Raw genomic sequence first — 16,509 nt, 5'->3', positions numbered from 1 at the left:
CAGAAACCAAAGCAACATTGGCCAATTCACACATTTACCCAATCACCTCTGTAGAATTAGAATCTGATTCTTACAAGAAACAAGTTACAGAAACATGCTTTTCTCTCCACCTTCATTTTAAAACTTTGCAAGATAGCTTAACAAACCTGGCTTGTCCTTCTGCATAAACACAGCAAAATTAGAGAACTCTCCATTTGGGATACCCCATTATTTACTGCAAAGTCCTGGGGGTCAGCTAACAACAGGAAACACACCAATAATGGCATAAATCTTATCTGGCACGTCAGAATTACCCAGGCCTGGCCATAAGATGTCCCACGACGAACTGGATGGCTTTGAGCCTTCAAGTTGAACTGGATGTCATTGGACCTCATTTTCCACAGAGATGTCCTGGCAGAAAAGAGTCCATCCAATCCCTTCTTCAGGGCTGGGAGAAATCCTGGTTTCCACATTCTTTCCTTCATGCTGAGAGTAGGCCCAGACTGAGTTAACCTAGATTCCTCCATAGCAATGATGACTTCCATTCTTTCCTTGAGCTGGCCTGCCTCTAGATTCACCCTGAGGTTTGTAGGGTACTTGAAACAGTACCTGTTAAGTTCCTGCTCCTGTCATTTAGACAGAAGCACACTGTCATTTAGAAAGAAGCACACTGCTGATGGAACGCATGTTGGAACATTATAAGAAATTCAATCCTGAACAACTTTTTAAATGTGTTTGTCAGTGTGATTTAATAAAAAAAATTGAATTTATTACATATATCAATAGAATTATACCTGAGCACTTTATTAGCTTAGATAAAAGAATGATCTAATTCTGTTGGTGAATTTATACAGTACTACCATCTCTCTTCATAAAAACTGTACTAGGATCATGCTATTAGTATCCAAGTGTTACTGTAGAAATGTCAACATTTAAACATAACAGGAAATTTGATTGGTATGCTCTCATTAGTGATTATTGGGAGATTTCAAAATAATTCAAAATGCCTTGGAGTCTAGGTTCTTTCCCAATTCTCATTTTTTCCCATTCCTTAGTAGAGAAACTGAGTCCTGCTTAAATCAAATGTCAAATTGTTTTTAACAAGCGATCCCTGTAAACTCACTTTTCTTTTTTTTTCCCCCTTTATTTTATTTTATTTTTTTTTAAGTTGTAGATTTACAATTTTTTGTGCTTTGGTTTCAATCATACAATGATCAGATACCCATCCCTCCACCAGTGCCCATTTTCCACCACCATGGATAATATCCCACCCACCCCCATCCCCCCATCCCCCCTGTCTCTGAGGCAGGGCAATCCCCTGTGTTCTCTCTCTCCTTTTGGGTGTTGTGGTCTGCAAAAGAGGCATTGAGTGGCAAACATGTTCAGTCCATAGTCTACTTTCGACATGCATCTCCCCTCCTGGGAGGATCCTCCAAACATCCTTTATTTGGTGCTCCCTTCTCTATCTGAACTGCCCTTTCCTCTAGGATACCCGGCTAGCCTCTAAGTTATGAAGTAATCCTCCTGGTGCTGATCTCAGCTATTCTTGGGTATTAATCTCATACTTTGTTACTTTATATCCCCCAGATGAATGCAATCTTTCTATGTCTATCCCTCTCTTTCTGACTCATTTCGCTTAGCATGATACTTTCCATATTGTACCACTTGTATGTAAATTTCATGACTTCATCTTTTCTAAGAGATACATAGTACTCCATTGTGTAGATGTACCAAAGTTTCTTTAACCAGTCATCTGTTCTTGGGCATTCAGGTTTCTTCCAGTTTCTGGCTACTGTAAAGAGTGCTGCAATGAACAAACAAGTGCAGATGTCACTTCGACTATACATTTTTGCCTCTCTGGGATATATTCCCAGGAGTGGTATTGCTGGCTCAAATGGGATCTCAATTTCTAATTTTTTGAGAATCGTCCATACTGTTTTCCAGAAGGGCTGAACCAGTGGACATTCCCACCAACAGGGAAGGAGTGTCCCTTTCTCGCCACATCCACGCCAGCATCGGTTGCTTTTGTTCTTTTGAATGTGGGCCAGTCTCTGAGGTGTGAGATGGTATCTCATTGTGGTTTTGATCTGCATCTCCCTGATGATTAATGATGTAGAGCATTTTCTCATGTGCTTTTTTGCCATTCGGATTTCTTCTTTGAGAAAGTTTCTGTTCATTTCATTGCCCCTTTTTTGGATGGGGTTGGATGTTTTCTTCTTGTGGAGTTTAACCAGTATTTTGTATATCCTGGATATCAACCCCTTGTCAGATGTGTATTCGGTGAATATCCTTTCCCATTCTGTAGACTGTCTTTGTATTTTGGTCACTGTTTCTTTGGAGGTGCAGAAGCTTCTTAGTTTAAGATAGTCCCATTTATCTATCTCTGTTTTCACTTGCTCGGCCAGTGGCGTGGCATCTTTGAAGATACCATTAGCTTCAATGTCATGGAGGGTTTTGCCAACTTTATCTTCAATGTACCTTATGGTTTCTGGTCTGATGTTGAGGTCTTTAATCCATTTTGATCTTACTTTTGTACATGGTGTTAGGCAGAGTTCTGAGCCTATTTTTTTGCATGTACCCGTCCAGTGATGCCAACACAATTTATTAAAGAGGCTTTCCTTACTCCACTTCACATTACTTGCACCTTTATCAAAGAAAATCACTTTTCTTAAGTGAAAAAATGAACTAGCAAAAAAGCATTTTATCTTTAAAAACAGAGACACCCTCTGAGCACCCATATGGTGACATGCACATCATCAAAATCACACCACAGCTGCTAAGTGACTAAAGTGCATGATGGACTGAGGGACTTGTGAGGTTTGAGCATAGATTGATATGACTGCTGGCATCACTCAAAGAACAGGAGGGGGGGAGAAATATGGATTGTTTTTTGGTCTCCTTATAAGCACATCAAAATAACACTTGGCAATATTCAATTTTCCTCTTAGTAATTCACTGATACAAGTTAGTAAAGGTATTCAATAATTTAAGACAAATATTAATTCTTCAATCTCGGTAAGTAAGAAGCACACGTCTTTAATTTATGAGGCAAATTCTTCAAAGAAATCTTTGTATTAGTTGTCACTATATGGAGTAAAATAACAGCATAAAATAGAAGTACCACTTTTATTTTTACGTAATTTAATCTTTATGTAGAAAACTGTTAAATAGTGACAATCACCCACAAAATAACTTCATTTTTAATGTTTTAATATGCTATTTAATTTTTCTTCATATATTCACATTTTAGTTGCTACTTATTTATATTTTATTGTAAAAATACATCAACTTATCAGAAGTGTGTAGACTATGAAAATATTCTAAGTAAAGGAAAAGAGTAGGAGAGAAACTAACTATAGTTCTGTAACACTGTCAATAGTTTAGAGCTACACTTTATTGTATACAAGAATACTATTGTAACTAGACTTCTAACATTAAGATTCCCATTTGCACATCTCTTAACTATATTTAAGGCTTTCTGGACTAATATGCAATTTATAATGAAAACAATTTTCTCATCATTTTTTAACAATTTCTAGAATTTACAACTATGACATTTTCATTACTAAGGTCTATAGAAATTCATAGTAACATTATACTTACTAGAAACTAATTTTTAAACCTTTGTCTACTTGACTAAGGAAGGACTTATTCTTAAGATTCATCTTCTAAGAATGATTATCCTTTAACACGAATGTTCTAAGAACCAAGAGTCTTAGACTGTAACTTATATTTTCTAAAAATTCACTATCTTAATAATACCCAATTAATTTATTCAGTTGTGACTGATCAAGGCTTAATTTTATCTACTAATGAGTGGGTTTTTTTGTTTACTTATTTATTTTTGGGGGGGCCACACTCAGTGATGCTAGGGTTAAACTCCTGACAGTGCTTTAAAGGATTGTATAGGATGCTAGGGATCAAACTCAGTCAGCCATGTGCAAGGCAAATGCTCTATCTGCTATACTATCTCTCCAGGCCCTAATGAATGATTTTAATGACTTGCTTTTAAGAGATTTTATACATCATAAAATTTTAGAGCAATCTATTAAAATAAACTACATTATCTCACTAACATAGAAGATGTTAATGATAGTAGTTTTGTATATTATGATAAATATTTAAACATCTCTTTACACTGTATGTGCTAGATTACTTTGAGATATATCAAGGCATATTACTAAGAAATATCATATCATAGGGAATATAAGTTGAGGTAAGAAATAAGTTATTTCTATTTCCTTGAATTGCATATTTTGGTGAAATTAGCAAAACCAGTAAAATAGGAATCCAAAATTCTGTAATACAGTAGCAATTTAATTTTATTAACACAATAAAAACAACTAATTGGGGACTAGCGATAGCACAGCGGTAGGGCGTTCGCCTTACAAGCGGCCAACATGGCCGACCCGAGTTCGATTCCTCCGCCCCTCTCGGACAGCCCGGCAAGCTACCGAGAGTATTCGATATGCCAGACACAGTAACAACAAAGTCTCCAATGGAGACGTTACTGGGCCCGCTCGAGCAAATCGACGATCAACGGGAGGGCCTTTACCTTTACCTTACTATTTATTAATCCATTAACTCTAAAATATACATGTAACAAATTGTCTGGTATATCAGTTGCTTTTCAGAGTAAAATTTTGTGAAACAAAGGGAAATTATTTCTAAGAGGGGGTTTACGTATTGTATCCACTCCTTATATGTAGCATTGCTTTTCAAATGAAATGATTTGGAAAACATGAGCTACTTAGATTCAGAAGGTTGTTATTTGTATGTGTGTATTTTATATGTGTGTACATCACTCCTAGGATCAAAAAAGATTTTTGTCAATTTATTATATTTCATGAATTTGAATTTACTGTTTTAATCACTGGCTTTCAGCGTTGACAAGTCCCACCTGCCCAAACAGAGGGGTAGACACACATTTCAGGACCCCAGAATGCAGAGTTGTTTACACCCTGTAGTGCTGGGAATTATTTATTTGGGCTATATCCGTGATGAACTGATCTTGGTCACAGGTATGACATGCATCTGAACCTTCATACTACCTTCATATGAACCTTCATACTACCTCTCCATCCCTGTCAATCTGGTAACATTTGAAAATCAAACTTGGACTACCCTTGTGATAAACTGAGGCTCATCGCATGCATGACATGCACCTTAATTTTCATACTATCTCTGCATCCCTGAGAATTTAGTAACACTTTTAACATCAAATGGATTTAGAATTCACTGTTTCTTAGGACACTGTAGACTGGAACCACTTCAGCTCATGGTTATGCTGAAATAATTCACAGTAGACCTACTGTACCACTAAGAACAACTAAAAGAGTAAGAATATGGGAAAAAAGCTTCTGGAGTAATAGTACAGTGGTTAAGGCACTTTTGTTGTATGTGAGGACCCTGAGCACTGCCAGGAATGAGCCCTAAGCAATTCTAGGTGTGGCCCAACTCTTCCATCCCCAAATCAAAATTTTGCTCGAGCGGGCCCAGTAACGTCTCCATTGGAGACTTTTGTTGTTACTGTGTCTGGCATATCGAATACTCTCGGTAGCTTGCCGGGCTCGCCGAGATGGGCGGAGGAATCGAACTCGGGTCGGCCATGTTGGCCGCCTGTAAGGCGAACGCCCTACCTGCTTAAGGAGAAAAAAAAGTCTGTTAAAAATACTTGTGGAGGGGTTGTAGCTATAGCAGAGCGGGAAGGGTTTTTGCCTTGCAAGTTGCTGACCCGGGTTTGATTCCCAGCATCCCATTTGGTCCCTTGAGCACTTCCAGGAGTTATTTCTGAGTGCAGAGCCAGGAGTAAACCCTGTGTATCACCAGGTATGACCCAAAAAGGGAAAACAAAACAACAAACTTGTGGAGCTTCTGAACAAACCATAACTAGAGAGTTCAAAATTCCAGAGAGAGGGAGCTAAAAAGATAATACAGTGAGTTGGGCCTACATGCAGCCAAGCTGTGTTTAATTCTGGCATCCCATAAGGTTCCACAGAGCTCCACCAGAAGTGATCACTGAATGCAGAAGCAGAGATAGCCCTTAGCACAGTCAGGCGAGCCCCCCAACCCCTGCAAAAAAATAATATCACAAAGCAAAAAACACAAGACAAAGCAAAATTCCAGTTGAAAGATGTGTTGAAAAAATAAGCTGAATTTAGCATGCCTTCCCTCACCTACCATGGGGAGTGACGATGACATTTGTCAACTTAGACACATAGCCAGAGAATGAAAATAGGGACTTTGCTAAAGCAGAGGACTTCTGTTATGAGAGAGGAAATCCAGTAAAAAATTGGCAGTCTTGTACAGCTGGAGATGAACAAAGTTAGAAATGTTATAATCCCAGTGAGAAATAATAAATGGTGAAGCTATACTTGACTGGTTTCATCCATATGACACTGGGGCTGTTGTGTCAAAGTGCACATATAATTGGAGACAAAGAAAGAAAGAGTGAGACTTCTAAAAAGAGGAACACAATTTTCAAAGTCTTACTCTGAATTCAAAGTGGAATGAACCAGGGAAAGATCAAGATACCTATACCTTAGCAGCTGGATTTTCTGGCAGGGGAAGTTGATTAGCACAGAATCAGTTCAACTTACTTAGAGAGAGTTATAGTATAAGCTATCTCCGTTTATATGTATGCCAACAGGAAACTCTGACAACTTTATGGTTTTCATTAGGAGTTAAGAGTAAGAAGACAGTGAAAAACAAACTTATTATATTTCATTTATCAACATTAGCAAGAACAAAACAAAGACTTCTAAAATAATTTTGATTATATTGTTCAAAAGAACATAAGAAAAAAAGGCAAGTCACAATTTAGCATTTATGGAAAAGAACATAGAACGCACATTCAAAAATAAGAAAATGCAATGGAGAGTCTAAAATAATGGAAAATAATAAAAGAAGTTCAAGAGTCAAACATATTTCTTCTTTGGAAAAAGAATGGAAGAGAGCTGAAGGCCATGCATTTATCACATGAAAGACATTAACCCATATCTCAATAAAACTAAGGCAGGTCAGTCTGAAAAAGTAAAGACTATATATATATATATATATATATATATATATATATATATATATCACGGACCATCCATGAAGAAAAACTAAGACAAATGCAAAACAAATCAGTTAGAGATGAAGACATATTATTTCCAAGGAAAGAAGTAGAGATATTTAATGGAAGTCAAAATCCAAAGAATAACAACAAAAGACAATACCTAGCAAAAATTCTATACTCAATTATGTATTGTCATGTTCCTAATTATTTTCAACTATCCCATAACTGTTGGTTTACAGTCCTAACCTGTAGTTCCAGAAAAAGCTGTCATGCCCGAACCTTTAAGGCAAGACTTCTGTTTTATTAATCAGTTTGATGAACATTTGACTGGAAGCAAAAAATAAAGTAATAATATTTTGTAATTCATAAGGCATGCTTTGACTAGAATTCAAATTACACCATAGGAAAACCCCATAAAACAAACTGCTGATTTAGACTAAGGTAAATTTTGTCCCAAGAAAAGTGAAGAGAGCTTTACTGAATCATGGAGATCAACTATTAAATCAAATAATCGAAACAATGGAAGCAAGAGGCTACCGAATGGCAAAACTTCATTCATAATCTTTACTCGGAAAGTTTCCAGCATTCTGACATGATGCACTTTTCCATGACCTTGAAATATCACTATTGCTTAGCAATGAATTGTAGTATTCTTTATGTCTTTTAAAGAAAACCCTTTCTTCCTGCTGCTATCTTTCCCAAATGAGTTCTACATAACAAAATAAGAAATACTTTAAAGAATGTTTTGAGAAGGGCTGGAGCGATAGCACAGCGTGTAGGGCGTTCGCCTTACACGCGGCCAACATGGCCGACCCGAGTTCGATTCCTCCGCCCCTCTCGGAGAGCCCAGCAAGCTACCGAGAGTATTCGATATGCCAGACACAGTAACAACAAAGTCTCCAATGGAGACGTTACTGGGCCCGCTCAAGCAAATCGACGATCAACGGTAGGGCCTTTACCTTTATTTAAAGGACGTAATTTTGATTCATGTATTTACAAATCAATGCTATAAACATATATGTATCATGCAAATCATAAATATTTATCAAAGTATGCCTAAACTCTGAGGACTTCCTCACATATTCTAGTGTATCTATTTTGAAGAACTAGAACATTTCTCACCTTTTTGGATGAAAGAATTTCTAAATAAAATGAAAAATTTCATAAATAAAATATGGCCTGTTACCCTTAATAGCCATATAAAGAATACCCATATAAAGAAATAAAGTAATAATACCCATATAAAGAAAATAAAACATCTGATTATTAAAAAAAGTATTACTTGACAAAACTATGACCTAGTAACATATATTCTTCTTATGATTCTAGCAGACTCATCAGAATAAGATATGCATTTTATAAAAATCTCTATTTGGTGGGTATACTTCATCTTGTAGCACATCATCAGACAAAAAATTCATTTTCAAAAGAGATTTGGTATTATAGCATTTGTAGAGAACAGCCAACATAAGCAACAGGTTCTCAACAGCCTGCAATGCAATTCCTTAAACATCATTATAAAGAAATTAATGTAATAAAGTAAAAAAGAAAACACATAAATACCTTTGTGATAAAGATTCAAGAGAAAAAGAATGAGAAATTATCTTGAATTGCAAAAGAAAAATTTGCTGATAACCTTTTAAGTCGTAAATAAAGAGAAGCTCTCTTTAATCAGACCACTGCATTCTCAATGTAATATACAACATAATTTTAACAAGATTACAGCATATAACAACATACAACAATATAACAAAATCAAAGATGTAATCTTCTACTTCCTGGAAGAAGAGGCCAAGCCTGTAAAACTTAACATGAACTATTCCCAAAACAAACTAATATGACCTCCACTAAACACATTTTAGATCTACCACTGACATTTAGTTAAACCACCGAATTTTCTTACCTCCTTCCTTTTTCATATTTCACATTTCTTATTTCTCTAATTTTTCAACATGTGAGTTCTGAAAAGACCTCAAATTTTGTCAGAAAAACAGTGCCTAATTCCTGACCAGGGAAATTTACTTTCATATTTCTACTTTAGAAAAAAAATCATTAAGATTGTTGATCTTTAAGAAAAATAGAAAAAAATTGTTTTCTGTGGACAGAGAAATAATACATGGATAAGGGGATTGGCCAGCATTCAGCTGACCACGGTTTTATCCCAAGTATTACATATGGTGTCCCAGAGTTCTGCCAGGAGTGACCTCTAGTGCAAAGCCAGGACTAAGGCCCTAAGCACAACTGTGTGTACCCCCAAAACAAAATTAAACAAGTAAAAGAAACTTTTCTGTTTTTCTAAAATAAAGCACTCCTCTGAATTTATAACCGATTTCTGTGTCTCTCTTATTCTCTAGCATTGCTAGATACTGAACCGGCAGCATGATTTTACACCAAAAATCAGCTTAGCATTTAGAAATGATTTATGAGACACTAAATTCATAATTACCATAATTATAAAATACCTTAAAATTTAAATATTTTCAATTAAAGTAAATAAAAGCAAATAACGCAAAAAAGAAACTTCAATTTAGCAAAGTTACATTTTCGTGCGTCTTTTTTTTTCATAAAATGTTTCTTTTGGAAATAAATCGATATTCAAACAAAACACTTCTATAAATATTGGCACTTCTCTGGGATCTTAGAGTAGAAAGAACTCTTTCCAGATAGCAGAAACTAAAGGAGGGTAGAAAGGGAGGAGCAGGAGTATCGGGTTCCTAACACTTACGAAGAATGAAACTCTAATAAGTAAGATGCTAGAGCAAGGTTTGAATCTCTTCTCTGTCCACAATGCTGCACAATAGACCACACACCCATCTCAGAAACGTTAAGCAAGCGAATCTCTTCTGAAATACTTAATTAAAAAGGGTTTGCCAGGAAGACGCTAGTCTCCCTAACTCCATTCACCTGCCACAACAATCCTTAAAACCAAAGCTTCGAAAACAAGACTGAGAGTGAGTCTCGCTAAGCTGCCCCCTACCCATACCATTGGGTAACAGAACTTGGGTGCCTCTCTGCCTCCGTGGGTCATGTCACTTTCTGGAGTTTAAGAAGTTCGCTCTACACCGGGATAGCTGTCACACTCACCTTTGCGCGCAGCACCCTTCTCCTATTTTAAGTCCCCGGCTCTCAGTCCCTCCTGGAGCAGAAAACCAATTATCTCTTGCCCAAGCTTGCTTGAGCCTCAATAAGATTTGACTCCACAGTTAAGAGAAAACCTGACTCAGGTTGGAGCGCAGAGGCGCTAAACCCAAGACAAAGGTTGCCCAGCTGGTTGACAGCGCCTCCCTCGCCCCCCAGCACCACCCTGGACCATAGGTGCGGGTCCCCTTCCAGCCCGCACCAGTACCTCGCAAGCCTGTCCAAGGGGCTGTCACTGATGCCGCGCTTTCCGAGGGGTGCGGCTCTGTGACTAGTGTGGAGCTGGTGTAAACAGCGCGCCTCGCACTGGGCATCCACCAGAAAGGACTCGCGCGCGCGGAGCAGGCGCTGGGATGCAACAAAGGTAACTAGCCAGGGCAGGAGGCTCCCGGAGAATCCACTCTACCGAGCTGAGCCTGCTGCCCGCGAGTCGCTCCCAATCCCAGCTCAGAATCCCAGCCAGAGGCATCATCCCCTCCTCTCTGGATCCGCCAGCAAAGGCACCTGCTGCCGGGGCTGGTGCTCCAGCAGCGCTCTAGAGCTCAAGCTTCGCTCGGGTTCGGGGACACACCTGCCGGGACACCCGGCCCGGGGGTGCGGGCTCACTGCCAGGCCGGAAGGCGCAGGGCCATCACTCACCCGCGGAGGGTGAAGTCGCTCAGGCGGCCGCCTGCAGGCGTGCAGCCAGCAGCCCCGAGCGCTGGCATCTCCCCATCCTTTGTCAGTTGCGGGCGGAGTGCTCGTGCGAGCTCGCGGCCATGCAGCTGGGTGGCAGGCAGCCCGGCTGGGGCTCAGCTTCCCAGCCCTCTCCCCTCCCTGCCTCCCCCTCCCCTTCTCAGTCCCGCTCTCGGAGCCCGCACTCACTCGGCTCCCATGATGTCATCTGGTGGAAATCTGCCATGCTCAAAGACTGGAATAATCCAGCGCTCACGCGGGGAACGCTGCGCGGGCGGAGGCGGCGGCACAGCCTCCAGGTGGACCCCGCATCTCCTCGGCCAGATAACTGGAACCGAGCGCAGGACAGGGGAGGGCTCTGCGAATCCTGAGGGCCGGGTGGGAGTGGTGGGGATCGCGCCAGGAGAAAAGGGTCACTCTCAGCTGAGATTGCTAACTCCACGGATACACTTGCTAGCAGAAGCCCAGAGGAAGGAGAAAGTTTTTTTTTTTTTTTTTTTTTTTGGTTTTTGGGTTTTTTTGTTTTTGTCTCTTTGGAAGCTCCAGAGCTCAAAGAAGGACATGGACACCTGTGCTGCAACCAGAAGGATAATTGAACTGCTGGTGGCCTGGAGTCCTTGCTTGCCAGGGAAAGTTTGGGATGGCAAACCGGGAAGTGCCAGTGCCAAGCAGCTTAAAAGGGTGGAGAAGGAAGGACCGCTATGGGAAAAAGACTGAACTGAAACAGTGAGAAATTTGCTGGTAATTGTGACCTCTGAAACTAACAAACGATTCCCATAAGATAGAACCCAATAGCTGAAATTCACCAGTATTTTAAGTATTGCACCCCCCTCTTCTTCTTCCCACCAAATATTACTGAGCATTCCAAAGAGAAACTTCTTTCTAAATCTTACCCAAATGGTGCGTTCTCTGATGAAACCGTTTAAATCACAAGAGGTTCCTTATTAACCATGAAAAATGTGATGTAAGTTCTTCTGTTACTCAAGGTTGCTTATAACATCAATTGATACTTTGTTAGAGATCTTGGCAAACAGTTTCAGTGCCTCTGAAGATTCTCCTGAATTAATGGCCATACGCGCATGCGTGCACTCACACAGGCGTGTGCACACACACACACACATACACACACAACCACAAGCACACATCCACGGAAAATCTTAGAGTCAGAAATACATCTATCTTGTGCGACTTGATGTTGAAAACTCCATTAAGAGAGGACCCCCAAAGAGGTCAGTGTGTGCTTTAATGTTTACAATAGTCTCTTAAAGTTCCCACTAACTACCTACCACTATTATTAGGAAGAAACTTAAGATTGCAGAGAACATCAACAGTCAGTGCAGGCTGGTTAGGAAGCTGAACCCAAAAGCAGCTGGGTAGGAATGTGTGGCTTTTCCACGAGAGTTCATGGAACATCATTCTTTCAAAGCATAAAAATTGAGTATAGCATTTATTAAAATGTGGGTAAAATTAGAGTTCCCTTAACCTCTATAAATAAAAAGGACCTATGATAATAATAACTTCAAGGCTAGTCCACTGGAAGTATTCTGAGGAAAAGATAATAAGTGTTAAAAAGTAGACTTAGAAATTAAAAAAGTGAAGACAATGGTACATGGAGTTTAGAATTAATTTAGAAAATCTGAAAGTACTAACTTGCGTTTATTGATTTTCAATGTTAAAATCTTAATATGCATCAAATTATTGATATATTACTAACATATGTTTTATATATTTCAGCATTCTATCAGTGCCCTTATTTTAATTTAGTTTTTGTACTTGGGCCATACCAGGCTGTACTCAGGGCTAACTCCTGATTCTGCTTTTAGGGATCACTCCTGGCTGGACTTCAGGGACTATATGGGGTGTGGGGAATCAAGCGAGGATCAGCAGCATGTAAGGCAAGAACCTTAACTACCTTACCATTAATGCTCTTTGGAAAAAAAAACACGATCACTTACTTTAATGTTTTGTGCAACATCATATGCATTTTTCTTGATGACTGCATACATATTAGGCATTTTGGTAGTCAATGGTGGCTCTCCTCAGTGATATGCAGTCTTTCATAATTATAAGGAGTTATTTGTATGAAGTTACTGTCAAACCAGTAAGAGTGCATTTTCAGAATTGTTGGTAACCTGGACATGTTTTTCCCAAATAGCCTTGCCTCCCTCTGTGACAAGGCCCTACTTGCTCATATTCACCTTCATGACTGTACCTTTGGTGAGAGCACCAAGGCAGCATAGAGTGAAGATGAAGGATCTTTTTTGCACCAAGTGTTGGCAGGCGAAAGGTAACTTTCAGTTCAAGATGTGTTACAAACCCTTTTTTGAAATGTAAACCCATTGGCCTAATGGTAAAGGTAAAGGTAAAGGCCCTCCCGTTGACCGTCGATTTGCTCGAGCGGGCCCAGTAACGTCTCCATTGGAGACTTTGTTGTTACTGTGTTTGGCATATCGAATACTCTCGGTAGCTTGCCGGGCTCTCCAGAGGGGCGGAGGAATCGAACTCGGGCCGGCCATGTTGGCCACGTGTAAGGCGAACGCCCTACCCGCTGTGCTATCGCTCCAGCCCTTTGGCCTAATGAATTTTTCAAATTTATGTTTCTTGTGAAGCCATCAACAACAAAGTAAACTTTAGTAACCATCCTCATTCATGCTTTCTTCTTTCTCTTTCCTGTCTGAATAATGTTTAATACTTCTGTTTCTCCTTGGAGATGAACTTCCCAATTCCCTGCTATTTATTTGTTGTTGTTTTTGTTTATTCATATGGAAAAGGACTTTATCCCTCTTTCCACCCAGATATACAGGTATGGCTTCTTGTACTGTCTTTCCATCATTCTTTCCTTTGGGAATTCTCCTTTCATGCATCTTAACAGTCTTTTTCATTTGTATTTTTTCAGTACTACACTGTTTATGATAGAGCTTAGCCTTCAGGCCAATCATCATTTTTGCTTTTTTTAAAGGCTCTTAAGCCTCTTGATCTTCTTTCTCTTTTTCTCATGGAAATTCAAATAATATCCATAGTGCTTAAGGTGTTACTCAATACATTCAGTTTGTGGCTTTGTTATGGCTTCAGGACTTTCTGGTAGAGCTGCCCAAGTATCCAAAGTACTGAACTTTTGGCATTTGAAACTCATGAGCAACTAATGTTCTTTTTAAAGTTTATATGTTTTGGATAGTCATTTATTCTTTTCTTTAAATCAAAATACAAAAGAACATATAAAACTCAAAACATCTTTTAGAAAGAAATAATTGAATATATAAAATAATAAAGATTTTTTTAAAAATCAGGGTAACAAAAATAAACTATATAAAAAACTAAGGTAAGAATTTGATAATATAAGCAATGAGTATCTTTGAGAATAAAAAAAGATCTAAAAAATCTAATTGCTAGAAAAAAGTAATTAGGACAGCTAATGATGCTGTTCTAAGTATATCAGAAGGTCAAGTTGTAAATCTTCTCTCCTAGATTGTTTCTCTAATGCTCCATCTATTTTCATTGCCCTGGATTATCATACCGTTCCTCTGCATTCTCTGGGCTTACAAGTTTGGAGACAAGAAGAAGGTCATGGGGAATTAGCAGGTCTGGCTACTTAGACAAAAATAAAAAAGCATAATTGTTGGGTTTTAAAAATACATAATTTTGTTCTACAGAATTAAAGCAAATCCTTTATCTTTGACTTTATAGAAAATTAAATGCATTCCTAGGTACTCACTAATTTAATCCTATGGAAAAATATCTTCAGTGATACGTAGAGGAATCTGACCTTCATGAAGAGCTCTAAGGTCCATGTTATGGCCTTCACTGTTGTTCTTGATTTTAGGAAAGTGAATTTACTACATCTCCACAAGACCTTCCTTCGCAGTACTTACTAACATACAAAGATCCTTTCTTATGTTAGTGACATTTCAACTTCTAAAGTCTGTTTTTAGCTTTGTTTGTAAGTTTTAAGCTATGCTGCTTGATTAGTTAAGATTTTTTATTCAAATGGATAAGAATCATAAATAATGAACTAAAGCATCTAATTTTGATAATTAAAATAACTGTCAGGCCTTAAGTAAAAATTTACATCTGTAATCAAATACTATACATTTGATACACTTTAATCTTGTTTAAGTGATGATGATATTAAAACTTGAATTCGAAGATTTACTGTAGAAATATAAGCTATGCTTATTTATTGATGGTTTGATGCACTGTTTTCATGTTTATACAAAATTTTCTTGGAAAGATAAATATTTTTGTGGTAAAAATAGACACTTTTTGCTGGAGATATAGTTTAAGTTGTAAAACACTTGGCTTGCATGTATGCCTTGCATTCACAGCTCATCAAAACATGAAACATTAAATTTCTGGATGCAAAGAGATAGCTCAATATGAGATAAAATCACATTATTCATTTATGTGTATTTACTAGATAATAAATATCAGCGATTGCTCTTTCATATACCTACTGATCCTCTCTACATCTTTTTAAGTGAAGTTTCTAGTTATATACTATCCCCATTCTTTGATGGAGTTATTAATTTGTTTTTTATTTTTATGAGTACTCTATCTTGGATATTAGTTCTTTATCTAATGTATTATTTGAAAATATTTTCTCATGACATGGAGAGTATCTTATTATGTTGCCTTGTGCACAAGACCAGGAGTAACATCTGAGCACCACCAAGTATGTTCCCCCGCACCACAACAAATCTCACATGCTCTGGACATATTCATTTCTAATTTATATTGATATTCATTGTTTCATTCACACATAAAATTTAAGGGATTCAATGGCTGGAGCAATAGTATAGTGGTCAGATCACTTACTTTGCATAAGGCTGACAAGTTTTCATTGTCATCACCATATCGTTGCCTCAAATATCCCCAGGAGTGATCTCTGAGCACATAACCAGAAGTTATCTGTGATGACTGCAGTGTGTGGCCCCAAACAAAAAGAAGGTAAGGAAGAAAGAAAAGGAGGGAGGGAGGGTGGGAAGAAGGGAGAAAGGGAGGAAGAAAGGAAGGAAGGGAGGGAGGGAGGGAGGGAGGGAGGGAGGAAGGGAGGAAGGAAGGGAGGGAGGGAGGAAGGAAGGAAGGAAGGAAGGAAGGAAGGAAGGAAGGAAGGAAGGAAGGAAGGAAGGAGTACAAAGCAGGAAGGAGGAAGAAAATGATAAACTTAAAGCAAAAATTAATGACTTTTAATAAAAAATAGATCCAAAAGATTAATGAAACCAAGACCTGGTTCTCTGAAAAGATAAATAAGATCTACGAACACTACCAAGACTTTCACTGTCACTGTTACTGTCACTGTCCTCCTGTTGTTCATCGATTTGCTCCAGCAGACCCAGTAACATCTCCATTTTTGAGACTTGTTGTTACTGTGTTTTGCATATTGAATACATAACAAGTAGCCAGCCAGGCTTTGCCACCAGGACTCTACTCTTGGTAGCTTACTGGGCTCTACAAGGGGGGCGGAGGAATAGAACCTGGCTTGACTGGGCTGGCCAAACGCCCTACTTCTGTGCTCCCCTAATAGACTGAATTAGAAATCTAAGGGGAGACTTCACAACAGATACAGTAGAAATGCAAAGGATCATCAGGGAATACTTTGAAAATCTTGATGCGATGGAATGAGAGAATCTAGAAGAAATAGATACATTTTTGAACTCTTC

General features: G+C 38.6%; 1 pseudogene; it reads right to left on the bottom strand.

Annotated features, from left to right (window-relative positions):
* Window positions 1-12,945: 12,945 nt before the first annotated feature.
* LOC130020486 (ribosome biogenesis protein NSA2 homolog) lies at window positions 12,946-13,985 on the bottom strand (annotated as a pseudogene).
* Between the last annotated feature and the right edge of the window lie 2,524 nt (window positions 13,986-16,509).

This window comes from Sorex fumeus, unplaced genomic scaffold (assembly GCF_029834395.1).
Source record: "Sorex fumeus unplaced genomic scaffold, SorFum_2.1 ptg000012l, whole genome shotgun sequence".
NCBI classification, from domain to species: domain Eukaryota; kingdom Metazoa; phylum Chordata; class Mammalia; order Eulipotyphla; family Soricidae; genus Sorex; species Sorex fumeus.
The sequence above is the reverse complement of the archived record's forward strand: the minus strand, read 5'-3'. Positions and strand labels throughout refer to the sequence as shown.